This window comes from Sus scrofa, chromosome 8 (genome assembly GCF_000003025.6).
Source record: "Sus scrofa isolate TJ Tabasco breed Duroc chromosome 8, Sscrofa11.1, whole genome shotgun sequence".
Classification (NCBI taxonomy): domain Eukaryota; kingdom Metazoa; phylum Chordata; class Mammalia; order Artiodactyla; family Suidae; genus Sus; species Sus scrofa.
In genome coordinates this window covers 42,759,114-42,773,062 of record NC_010450.4, presented here as the reverse complement: position 1 = coordinate 42,773,062, position 13,949 = coordinate 42,759,114, and positions in this window count along the sequence as shown.

Below are 13,949 nucleotides of genomic sequence, written 5' to 3'. Positions count from 1 at the left end.
CCCATAAAGTGAGCTGAATAGGTGGCTGTGTATAAGGATGTGGGTGCCTGGTTACCAGATTCTAGGTTCTGTTGAGGTCTGTGACCAAGGAAGTGAGGTCACTTTTTACAAAATTTCATTACCAGGGTCCTTTCCTTCAATCAGACTTATCCAAAGGCCCCTCTAGGCTGTCGACTGCTTAATCTCCTCCCCTTGCCATCTTACTGTACATAATCTACCAAAATCAACACTCTTAAAACTCCTTGGAAATATAACTAGGGCCCTAGATTTGAGAAGGCAGAGCTGAAAACACACTTCCTCTTTCTTTAGAGTTCTGTGCCCTGGAAAATTCACTATGCCTTTCAGGTGCTCCCCAATGTCCAAAGCTGCACAATGGCCATCAGGCTAGAATCTATCCCTAAAGACATCATCAAGATAATATCTATGGACTAAAGCTGAGGTCATGTGTATCTAAGCCACAAACTTTAATGTACAAGAATTAAAAGAACACATAGAGTGCAGCATGGAACACCACTCAAAAGAGGCCTGAGTACCAGCAATTTGCTACTAAAACTGTCAATTCCAAGTTGGCCTCCTTTTCAAGTACCATGAGGTTTTTGAAATCAAAGGAAATTAAGGTATTGCCATCTTCTAATATAAAATTGTTCCACCATTTCCTGTCATATTTAGAAAGAATTTCAAGGATATTATCTCAGCCTATGTGGTAAGCAGCTTCCACATGGTTCCCAGTGATCCACACCCTTGCTATACATCCCTAATTAACCACTAAATGGTAAGTGACTGAATTTTGGCCAACAGAATATAGGCAAAATGATAGGATATCTCACCTAAATATTAATTTCTGAAAGACTCTTAATCCCACTCTTGTTCTCTTTCTCTTACTCTCTCTCTCTATCTTTGAAACTGGGAAATGAGCAAAAATGTTAAGAGCAGCTCTATGGATAGGGACACATAAGGGAGAACTCAGGGAGAGTCTGTGCCAAAAGATAGAGTGGAACTGTGGCTCTGAGTCCAAACTAATCTTGAAAATATTCATATGTATGAACTCAAGAGAGAGTTTGGGTCAAGCCAAAGACTATGGCCTGAGAGAAATAGAACTTGAATTGCATTCTGCCAGACAGCAAAATGGAGGTGGCTTATATAGGCAAAAACTTTAAAGTTACAAAAATTGTCAAGAATTAGAATCAGGGCTGGCAAGGAGAAAGGGTGCATGTTTAGCAAGGATCAGTTGGGGTTCGTAATGGTTGCATGGTTACAAGGGGAGACCATGAAACCATAGGTGTCATTAAATTTGATACAGTGTCCTTAAATTTGACACAGTTCTGAAAATTTAAGGGTTTTTTTGTTTGTTTATTTTTTAGGGTCACACACTTGGCAAATGGAAGTTCCCAGGCTAGGGGTCTAATCGGAGCTATAGCTATTGGCCTATGCCACAACCATAGCAACACCAGATCCAAGCTGCATGTGTGACCTACACCACAGCTCATGGCAAAGCCAGATACTTAACCCACAGAGTAAGGCCAGGGATTAAATCCACAACCTCATGGTTCCTAGATGGATTCATTTCTACTGCACCACAACAGGAACTCCCTGAAAATTTAAGTTCTTAGTAATGCAAAAATATGTCTGAAACCACATCCACAATGGCCATCCAGCTCCATTTCGGATGCCTGAACTGTATTTACTCCATTTTAATTGCCATCAGATAGTATGACAATGTTAATAATATTGATTCTTCCTGTATCTTGACTGTATCAATATTAAATACTGCTTACAGTATTGTCTTATTTTTTGCAAGATTTTTGAGGAATCTGTACAGAAGATACATGGGATTTTGAATTGTTTTTATAATAGCAAACAAATCTACAGTTATCACAAAAAAAGTTTAATTAAAGAAAATTCATTTCCTCAAGTATCGCAACCCCATTGTTGAGACACTAAGACTATACTTTATATAGGAAATCAAGGTTGACCCATCCATCTCAGTAAATGGTTTGATTTCTAATAATTTATCAGTGGGTTCCACCCTCCAGTAATAAAGAAAAAGTAACTTCCTAGCAGTAAGAATCATTGCAAGTTTCGGAGTCACAGGGAACCTAGGATTCCACAATAATTGGTATTCTAGATCAGAAGTAGAGGATATGTATGAATTACTTCACTCTTTTTTTTTTTTTTTTTTTTTTTTTGTCTTTTTGTTGTTGTTGTTATTGTTGCTATTTCTTGGGCCGCTCCCGCGGCATATGGAGGTTCCCAGGCTAGGGGTTGAATCGGAGCTGTAGCCACCGGCCTACGCCAGAGCCACAGCAATGCGGGATCCGAGCCGCGTCTGCAACCTACACCACAGCTCACGGCAACGCCGGATCGTTAACCCACTGAGCAAGGCCAGGGACCGAACCCGCAACCTCATGGTTCCTAGTCGGATTCGTTAACCACTGCGCCACGACGGGAACTCCCCGCTTCACTCTTAATTGTTGGCCTTGGATTAGGTGAGTTAATGAAAGAATGAAACAGAATCTTGGGTGGTGGAAATAACAAACCATATAGGCCTGAGTTCTACTCAGTTCTCTTTCTGAATTCTCTGGACTTGACCCATATCCAGTGTGATATGTCTTTCAATGTGATGAGAAAAAGTGATCTGTGTAAATTAAAAAGTTTGTTAATATGCAAAAATTGGAAGTATGTATCAAAATACACAGTGAGGAATTCCTGTGTGGCTCTGCAGGTTACAAACCCAACTAGCATCCATGAGGATGTGGGTTATAACCCTGGTCTCAGTAGGTTAAGGATCTGGAATTACCATGAACTGTAGTTTATGTCACAGACATGACTCAGATCCCAAGTTGCTGTGGCTGTGGCATATGCCTGACAGATGCAGCTCCATTTTGTCCTCTAGCTTGGGAACTTCCATATATAGCAAATGTGGCCCTAAAAAGACAAAAAAAAAAAAAAAGTACACAGTGAAAGAAAAACTCAAGTCAATAAAACACAATAGAGATATCTTTTGAACTGATTCAATCTTAGGATTTTGTCTAAGAAAAAAATTTTGGGGGGTCTGGGGACATTTTATCCATTCAGTCATACATTTTTCAAGTACCTTTATTTTATTCACCAATACCTAATTTTTTTTCTACTGTACAGCATGGTGACCCAGTTACACATACATGTATACACTCTTTTTTCTCACATTACCATGCTCCATCATAAGTGAATAGACATAGTTCCCAGTGTTACACAGCAGGATCACACTGCTAATCCATTCCAAAGGCAAGATGTCTGCATCTATTAACCCCAAATTCCCAATTCATTCCAATCCCTCCACCTCCCCCTTGGCAACCACAAGTCTATTCTCCAAGTCCAGGATTTTCTTTTCTGTGGAAAGTTTCATTTGTGCCATATATTAGATTCCAGATATAAGTGGTATTATATGGTATTAGTCTTTTTCTTTCTGAACTTCACTCAGGATGAGAGTCTCTATCCATGTTGTTGCAAATGGCATTATTTTATTCTTTCTTATGGCTGAGTAGTATTCCATTGTATATATATACCACTTCTTCCTAATCTAATCATCTGTCAATGGACATTTGGGTTGTTTCATGTCTTGGCTATTGTGAATAGAGCTGCAATGAACATGTGGGCGCATGTGTCTTTTTAAGGAGAGTTTTGTCCAGATATATGCTCAAGAATGGGATTGCTGGGTCATATGGTAGTTATATGTATAGTTTTCTAAGGTACCTCCATACTGTTCTCCATACTGGTTGTACCAGCTTCCATTCCCACCAACAGTGCAGGAGGGTTCCCTTTTCTCCACACACCCTCTAGCATTTGTTATTTGTGGACTTATTAATGATAGCCATTCTGGCTGGTATAATGTGGTATCTCATGGTTGTTTTGATTTGCATTTCTCTAATAATCAAGGATGTTGAGCATTTTTTCATGTGCTTCTTGGCCATCTGTATATCTTCCTTGGAGAAATGTCTATTCAGGTCTTTTGCCCATTTTCCATTGGGTTGTTGGGTTTTTTTGCTATTGAGTTGTATAAGCTGTATATTTTAGAGATGAAGCCCTTGTCAACTGAAACTATTTTCTCCCATTCTGAAAGTTGTCTTTTTGTTTTCTTTTTGGTTTCCTTTGATGTGCAAAAGCTTGTCAGTTTGATTAGGTTCAATTGGTTTATTTTTGCTTTGATTTCTGTTGCTTTGGGAGACTGACCTGAGAAACTATTCATAAGGTTGATGTCAGAGAATATTTTGCCTATGTTCTCTTCCAGGAGTTTGTTGTTGTTTTGTCTTATATTTAAGTCTTCAATCCATTTGAGTTTATTTTTGTGCATGGTGTGAGGGTGTGTTCTAGTTTCATTGATTTGCATGCGGCTATCTAGGTTTCCCAGCAATTCTTGCTGAAAAAAACTCTTTTTCCTATTTTATGTTCTTGCCTCCTTTGTCAAAGATTAATTGACCATAGGTGTCTGTGTTTATTTCTGGATTCTCTATTCTGTTCCATTAGTCTGTATGTCAATTTTGGTACCTGTACCACACTGTCTTGATGACTGTGGCTTTGTAATATTGCCTGAAGTCTGGAAGATTTATGCCTCCTGCTTGGTTTTGTTCAATTCTAGGTCTTCTGAGGTTCTATATAAATGTTTGGATTGTTTGTTCTAGTTCTGTGAAATATACCATAGGTAATTTGATAGGGATTGCTTTGAATCTGTAGATGGCTTTGGGTACTAAGGCCATTTTTACAATATTAATTTTTCCAGTCCAGGAGCCTGGAATATCTTTCCATTTCTTTGCATCTTCTTTAATTTCCTTGATTAATGTTTTATACTTCTCAGCATATAAGTCTTTCACCTCCTTGGTCAAGTGTATTCTGAGGTATTTGATTTTTTGGGGGGTACAGTTTTAAAAAGTATTGTATTTTTAGAGTCCCTGTCATGGCACAGCTGAAATGAATCCGACTAGGAACCATGAGATGGTGGGTTCAATCCCTGGCCTCACTTGTTGGGTTAAGGATCCAGAGTTGCAGTGAGCTGTGGTGTAGGTCACAGATGCAGCTTGGATCCCGAGTTGCTGTGGCTCTGGCACAGGCAGGCAGCAATAGCTCCAACTGTATCCCTGGCCTGGTAACCTCCACATGCCATGGGTGCAGCCCTAAAAGACAGAAAAAGCCAAAAAATAAAAAAAATATTGTATTTTTGTATTCCTTTTCTAATATTTCATTGTATACAGAAATGAAAATGATTTCTTAATGTTAATCTTATATCAGGCTACTTTGCTGAATTTGTCAATCTGTTCAAGTAGTTTTTGGTTTGAGTCCTTAGCGTTTTCTATATATAATGTCATGTCATTTGCATACAGTGATAGTTTTGTCTCTTCTCTTCCTATTTGGATGCCTTTTATTTCTTTTGTATGAATGCTGTGACTAGGACTTCCAGTACCATGTTGAATAACAGTAGTGAGAGTGGGCATCCTTGACTTGTTCCAGATTTTAGTGGGAAGACTTTCAGCTTTTTTCTCTTGAGTATTATATTTGCTGTGGGTTTGTCATAAATGGCTTTTTTATTAAAGTATGTTTACTCTATACCCATTTTGGTAAGAACTTTGATCTTGAATGGACTTAAATGCTTTTCCTGCATCTATTGAGATGATCATGTGTTTTTTGACTTTTCTTTTGTTAATGTGGCATATGACTTTGACTGATTTGCATATGTTGAGCCATCCTTTGTAGCTGGGATGAATCCCACCTGGTCATGGTGTATGATATTTATATGTGGTTGGATTCAGTTGGCTAAAATTTTGTTGAGAATTTTTGCATCTATATTCATCAAAAATATTGGCCAATAGCTTTCTTTTTTGGTGGTATCTTTGTCTGGTTTTTGAATTAGGGTGATGGTAGTATCATAGAATGTCTTTGAGAGTGTTCCTACTTCTTCAAACTTTGGAAAAACTTTAAGGAGAATGGATATAAGTTCCTCTTTGTATGTTTGGTAGAATTCACTTGTGAAGCCATCTGGTCCTGGACTTATATTTGTGAGGAGTTTTTTTTATTACATATTCACTTTCATTTCTAGTGATTGTTCTGTTCAGTTGATCTATTTCTTGTTGATTCATTTTTGGCAGGCTGTAAGGCTCTAGAAAGATTTCCATTTGCTCCAGGTTGTCAAATTTGTTAGCATACAATTGATCATAGTGTTCTCTCATGTTTTTTTTTTTTCTTTCTTTATCAACTTTTGCCATTTTTCTTATAATATGTCTTGGTGTGGGCCTGTTTGGGTTCAACTCATTTGGGGCTTTCTGTGCTCCCTGTATCTTGATATCAGTTTCCTTTAGATTTGGAAAGTTTTCAGCCATAATTTCTTCAAATGTATTTTCAATCTCCTTTTCTTTTTCTTCTCCTTCTGGAATTCCTATTATACTTAGATTGGCCCACTTCATACTATCCCATAGGTCCCTTATATTGCTTTTGTGGTTTTTTTTATTTGATTTTCTGTCTGCAGTGCTTTTTGGCTGATTTCAATTATTCAATCTTCAACATCACCAATTCGTTCCTCTACATTATTAATTCTGGTCTTTATTGCCTTTAGCTCTGTTTGTATCTCTGAAAGTGAATTTTCTAGTTTTTCATAACTTCTCCATATGTTTTCTAGTTCCTTTCTAAAGTAATCTGCATTACTGTTCATATCCTCTCTTAATTCCTTCAGTATTTCACTATCTCCCTTTTGAACTCAAAGTCTGTAAGACTGCAGAGGTCTGTTTTGTTGTTGACTGCTTTAGGTGAATTCTCCTGTTGCTTTAACTGGGAATGGTTTCTGAACGTCTTCATCTTGCTGTGTTTTTCTTTTTCTGTTAGTTTGGGGAAGTCAAACTTTAGTTTTGTAAGGCTACAAAATGGTACCTATGCAAGGGTACCCCTGTGTATTTTGGGGGGAGTTACTATTTACTTTTGGTATGGGAATTTGAATATTTGCTGTCCCTTTCTTCAGTATTAGTAGGCTGTTATCTCCAGGATGGTCATGTGTTTTCTTGGAGAAGGAGGCAGTGGGTAGGGCCAAATGTCAGTGCCTGGTCATTGGGCTCCCAATAGCAGCAAGGACCTGCAAGAAGGTGGCACAGGCTACTCCCAGTTGCAGGGCCCTGGGAAGTGGTAATGAGCTCTATGAAGATCCACAAGGTGACAAGAGCATTTGGCAGTAGCAGCAGGGTGTGTGTGTTCCCAGGGGGGTTAAAGCAACAACAGCTTGTGTTTGATTGCAGTGCTCTCCTCTGAGGTGATAGGAACTGCATTTGGTGCCTGTTCAGGGACCCCTCTTGGGAGCAGGCCATGACCATCTCTGGATTCAGTGATAACTGTGGCAGTTTGCCCCTACCACCTGTAGACCTGGCATGAAGCAACCCATTTCACTTACCCCACATAGGAGGTGTGTACAGGCTGCTCCTAGCTGCAGGATCCTGGGAAGTGACAGAGATCAGGCATGTGGGTACTGCCCATAGCATTTGGCAGTGGCATGAGCAGGGCTGGTGTGTTCCCAGGGGTGCGAGAGAGCACCAACAAGTGGTGTTTGGTCACAATGCCTTCCTCTGTTGTGCCTTTGAAGTGAATGTGGCTGCAAATGGTGTCTGTTCATGGACCCCTAGTGGTGGCAAGCCACTCCCTTCTCTTGTGCCATAGATAATGGCAGTGGCTACCCCCCTTCTGTAGATCATGACAGAAACACATCATCCTGCTTAACCCCCACAGGAGGTGCTGCACAAGCTGCTCCTAGTTGCAGGTTCCTGGGAAGGGAGAGTGATCAAGCATCTGGGCACTGCCCAGAGTGTTTGGTAGTGGCAGCATCAGGGTGGGTGTGCTCCCAGGGGAGTGAGAGCAACAACAGATGGCATTCTGTTGCAATGTCCTTCTCTGTGTTACCCTCTGAAATTGCTGTGGCTGCAAGTGGTTTTTATTCAAATATTCCCAGTGGCAGTGGGCCATGCTCACTTCTAGAATCAGGGATAACTGCAGGGGTTTTCCCCCACCATGTGCAGACCATGCAAGAACCACCCTGTCCCACTTAGCCCACACAGGAGGTGATGCACCAACTGCTCCTTGTTGTAGGGTCTTGGGAATGGACAGTGATCAGGTGTCTTCCTGCTGGCTAGAACATTTTTCAGGGTGGGTGTGTTCCCAGGGAAGTGAGAGCAACAGTGTATGGTGCCTGGTGGCAGTGCCCTTTTTTTTTTTTTTTTTTTTTTTCCCAACCTCTGAGGTGACTGGGGTCCCAGGTGGAGCCCACTCACAGATCCCTCAGTGTGGCAAGCCATGCCTCTTTCTGGCCTCTGAGTCAACTGCAGACAGAGTCTGTCCCTGCTCCCTGTAGATTACACAAGAGACACCATATCTTACTTAGCCCCCTGATGCCCTTAGCCCATATAAGAGGTACCTGACCACCAGTAGCCTACACAAGAAGTGCCCAGTCTCCCCTAAATTAGCATGAGGCTTCTTGCTGCCCAAGGCCTGTGCCAGAGCTGCCCTACCCTCTGAGAGCTCATGGGCATGCACACACTCTGGTGCAGGGAGTTTCCTATGGTGGTCTGCCCTTCCTCCTCTCACCCTCCCTAACAATGGTGACTTGCCTCTCCTGTGGACCATCTCCTGGTTTCCCTCTGCCATGGCATTCCCCTCCTCAGCCTGCAGCATACCATTACCCTGCCCATGGCACACTGCTTCTTAGTCCCTCAGGCTGTCCCCACACAGCCAACACCAATCCTCTCCCAGAGACTGACCTCCAGAGCCTAAGTCTCAGTGCCCAGCCCCTGCCTGAGTATCTCAGGCTGTGGTGTCTGGGCTGGTGGTTCAGATGATCTGTGCCGCTCTTACTCTGCTTTGCTGTTCTCAGTCCAGCTGCTACACTTTTCTCGGTGACTTTGAGGTCTCTCTGACTTGGCTGATCTTTCTGTCAGTTATGTTGCTTCCCAGGATGTGGGTTCCTTTTCTCCTTCACAGCTCCCTCTCAGGAATGCTAGTCCCATCCTGATTCCTTTTCTCTCTCTCTTTTTTTCTTTTGTTCTCCCCAATTTTGTCAAGAGTTTCTTGCCCTTTTTGAAGGTTTAAGTTCTTCTGCCAGCATTCAGTTGATGTTCTGTGTGAGTTGTTTTACATATAGATGTGTCTTTTTGATGTGCTTGTGGGAGAAGGTGAGCACAACCTCTTCCTCCTCTGCCATCTTGCTCCACCCCTTAAGTACTCTGTCTAAAATTTCTATGAAAGGAATTCTGATCAAAATTCTCTGTTCATAGCAGTTCCCATCATGGTGCAGTGGAAATGAATATGACTAAGAACCATGAGGTTGTGGGTTTGATCCCTGGCCTCACTCAGTGGGTTAAAGATCCAGCATTGCCATGAGTTTGTGGGTTTGATCCCTGGCCTCACTCAGTGGGTTAAAGATTCAGCATTGCCATGAGCTGTGCTTTAGGTCACAGGCATGGCTCGGATCCTTTGTTGCTACAGCTGTGGTGTAGGCTGGCTTCTGTAGCTCTGATTCAATCCCTAGCCTGGGAACCTCCATATACCATGGGTACAGCCCTAGAAAAAAAGTAAAAAAAAAAAAAATCTATGTTCATCAAAATCCTGATGAACAGAGAAATTGAGTGTAAAATAATACATATTTATAAATAAATTAATATTATTGAAAATATATAATATACATTACATGAATAAATACACATTTGTGAATAAATAATCACAATTTTGTTAGTGTAGAACACACTACACCTTTGTGTAATTTCCACAATACTGTAGATTTAAAACTTACTTGATTAAGCAACAATCTTCATTAGGCATTTTAACATTAGGGTAAATAATGTCTTTTGAATTTTTATATCTATGCTTTAAGGGATCCTCATTTCTATGGGCCTAGACCTTTAAATCCATGTATGGAGTAATATTTTATTACATACTTTCCAAATATCCCTTTGATTGTTTTATGTATTCCTCTTTTCTATGACATTTCTCCACCTTGTGTTGTCTTCTACCCATTATTTCTTCTATTTTATTTTGTTTTTTTGTTGTTTTCTGTTGTTTTTTGTTTTCTTTTTTGCTTTTTCTAGAGCCACAGGTGTGGCATATGGAAATATCCAGCTAGGGGTCAAATCAGAGCTACAGCTGCTGGCCTATACCACAGCCACAGCCATAGCAACACAGGATCTGAGCTGTCTCTGTCACCTACACCATGGCTCATGGCAATGCCAGATCATTAACCCACTGAGAGTGGCTAGGGTTTGAACCCATATCCTCTTGGATACAAGTTGGGTTTGTTTCCACTGAGCCACAATGGGGACTCCTTTTCTTTTTTTATTTTTCTTTTTTCTTTCTTTCTTTCTTTCTTTCTTTCTTTCTTTCTTTCTTTCTTTCTTTCCTTCTTTCTTTCTTTCCTTCTTTCTTTCTTTCTTTCTTTCTTTCTTTCTTTCTTTCTTTCTTTCTTTCTTTCTTTCTTTCTTTCTTTCTTTCTTTCTTTCTTTCTTTCTTTCTGAAATCTACACTACCACTCACAGCAATGGAGATCCTTAACCCATTGAGTGAGGTCAGGGTTTGAACCCACATCCTCATGAATACTAGTTGGATTCATTTCCACTGTTCCACAATGGGAACTCCCTTCCCTTTTGTTTTGTTTTGTTTTTGTTTTGTTTTAATAGTTATTTAAAGTTCTTTCCTTGTTAAAAATATCTATACACATATTTGTCAGTTGCTATTGATTATCTCTATTATTCCTCAACATGTTACTAAGCAATTAAATGATATAAGCTTCCTATGATTTGTCCATTTCCTTCACTGAACACACATGTGTTGAGTGTTTACTAGACATGGAGTTCTGGACATTCTTGGGCATAATGAGGGAGAGAGTTATGGAGAGGTGAGAAAAGGAGGTGAATGTGTTTTACCATGGTGTTGGTCATGGCAGAGGGTACTATAAATTTATGAACAGTGGCTATTCTCAGGGAGGAGCTGATGAGTGAACTAGTAAGAGGTTGACATAGGGGAGATCCTAGGTTAACATGGAGGATCTTCTCAAGAGGTAGGCTAAAAGCCCCTTGGATTTATGGTAGGCTGTTATGGCCTTGATATCTGTAATTTAGGATGATGGGCAAGTCAGTCTTGTGGTTTAGGAAATGCCTGGCTTAATTGGATTTCCATTCCAAGTTGAAAATTCAAACACCAGGCAGACCCTGTCCTTTCTTGTATTAGGACAAATCTGAGAAATAGAGAAAGCCCTGGAAGATGAGGGCTTCACTTCATCTTCCAGGGCTTTCTGGAAGTTTCAAATCCAGTAGTTCAAATCCAAAAGTTTCCAATCCAGTAAGGATTAATGCAGGTATGCACTTTAAATTGTGGAAGGTATTCAGGTTCTTCATTTCCATCCTAAGAATCTCCTTTGAAACCTCCCCACTAAATGACTCCCAGAAGCAGGGCCCAACAATCTGGTCAGAGCTCTTCAGCATAGAAATATCCAGAAAAATTCTCCAAGGTTATTTTATTTAAAAGGTATTTTTTTCAGGACACTACAAGTTTCCCATTTAAATTGATGACAAGAAGCTTTCTATGACATTAATTTTATTTTATTATTTTAAAGAGAAACATTTTAGGAGTTAATGTTTTTTGTTCAGGGGTTTAATGACCCTACATAGTCTCTGTGAAGATGTGGGTTTGATCTCTGGCCTCAGTCAGTGAGTTAAGTGGCCTTGATGCAAGCTGTGGAGTAGATTAGAGATGTGGCTTGAATCTGGTTTTACTGTGGTTGTGGTTCCCCCTTTGGGTGTGTATTACTGCTTTGCTTCTGCCTTAGATAAACTATTTCTCTGTGTGCTTTCCTAGATGTTGTACTGCATTGCTGAAACCAACAACACTTATGATTTGAACTCACGTGCCAGGACTCAAACACAGGCAGGAGACAAATTGGGACTTGAACCCATGGTTTTTTAAGTAGAATCAATCACCTGGTGGCTGGACTTACTGAAATTCAGGTTCTTTGTGTCAGCAAGAGACAAAGTGATAGCTGTAAGAAACAACGTTCAATGGTCCATTTTCAAGAGTAAATGCTAACTTAAGAAACTTAAGAATGGGGATCTGCCAACAGCTCATTTGTGTAGCTTGTATAATTATTACTGGAGTTCCTGTCCTGGTGCAGTGGAAATGAAACTCACTAGCATCTGTAAGGGCTCAGGTCCTATCCCTGGCCTCACTCAGTGTGTTAAAGATCCAGAATTGCCATGAGCTGTGGTATAGGTCACAGACACAGCTTGGCTCTGGCATTGTTGTTGTTGTGGTATAGGCAAGCAGTTATGGCTCTGATTCAACCCCTAGCCTGGGAATACCCATATGCTATGGGCATGGCCTTAAAAAAATAGTCAATTACTGATATAGCAAACTATGAGGCTTATAAAACTGGAAAGTCACAGATAATGCCTGAATAAAACATGAACTTGGGGAAAATCCTCAGCAAACAGCCCTGGAGCTACACTGCTGAGTCCTGGTGGAGGGGGGTGGGGGAATTGGGAGGTCTAAAGTTTCACACGGAATGACTCTATTAATGAATTCAAAACATATGAGTGGGAACTAGTACTTGGGAAGTGAGAAGCTAGGGGCCAGTCCATAACCAACATTTAAATGAAGAATGACCTTATAAGGGAATAATGAAACCTAGGCAACATCTGGGAAGATTGTATATCCCAGCCAATGAGGAACCAAGGAAAGGACTTGCATACTATGCAATAAATTGCTTACTGTAAGTGCACGGGGTGGGGGGGGTGCCTGCCCACCAGACACCCGATCTTGCAAGACCATCATTAAAATCTCACTTCCATTGTCCTTTGTGTCTCTGAGTCCATTCTTTGAGTTTGGATAGGTGAGAGCTTCTCACAATGTGCAAGAAATAGATACAAGCAGGCAGGCAAAGAAGGACAGCCCTGAGGATGAGTTGGGCTACATTTTTATAATCCAAGGGAAGTAGGGAGGAGAAAAGACCACCTTCTTCCTTTTTCTTTGTGTAGACATCCTTCATATCAGGTAAGAGAGTATTTGACCCTGAGGTCAATAGGACTGTCATGGCATTTATTCAAATCAACAGAAGTGTGGTAACATATGCTAAAATATGTTGAATCATCTCAGATTTCTGTATACTGAGGGTATCATACTTTGGAATGTCACCTTTTCCTTAAATTCCTCTCCTTGGGCCTAAGGATCACAATCTTGCTGAACTTGAATGCAGGCCTCATTTTATATTTCACTTAATGACCTGAGGCATATCTTGTGCTTTTATTTATGGTTTTGTAGTTAAGCAAGCATGCTTCCTTCTGATGGCTTTCTTGAACAATTATTAACTTACAGTGGTCTCCCAAAGTTACCTAGGTTTCCCTCTCTGTCTCTGGTCCCCTACTGGGACTTCTACAACTACGTGTGTAAATATCCTACTTCATCCCTATCACTTTTTTTTTTTTTTTTTTTTTTTTGGTTTTTAGGGCCACCCCCATGGCATATGGAGGTTCCAAGGCTAGGGGTTGAATCAGAGCTGTAACCACTGGCCTACACCACAGCTCACAGCAATATCAGATCCAAGCTGCATCTGTGATCTACACCACAGCTCACAGCAACACCAGATGCTTAATCCACTGAGAAAGGCCAGGAATAGAACTGTGTCATAGATGCTAGTTGGATTGTTTCCTTTAAGACACAATGGGAACTCCCATACCTATCATGTCTAAGAGTAAAATTTGCACCTGTTTTTATAGTCTTTACCTCCTTGAAAGACTGTTGCTTTCAACAGAAGCAAAATCAGAGTAATTCTCCTTTTGTCTGGTCTAGTAGACAGGATTATTTGTTTTCATCCAGGCTTCCCAAGTTCATTTCCTGAGAAGAAAATTAAGATCTTCCTTCAAGCCATCCTTCATCTCTGTCTGAAATCAGCAGCTTTCTTCAACTTC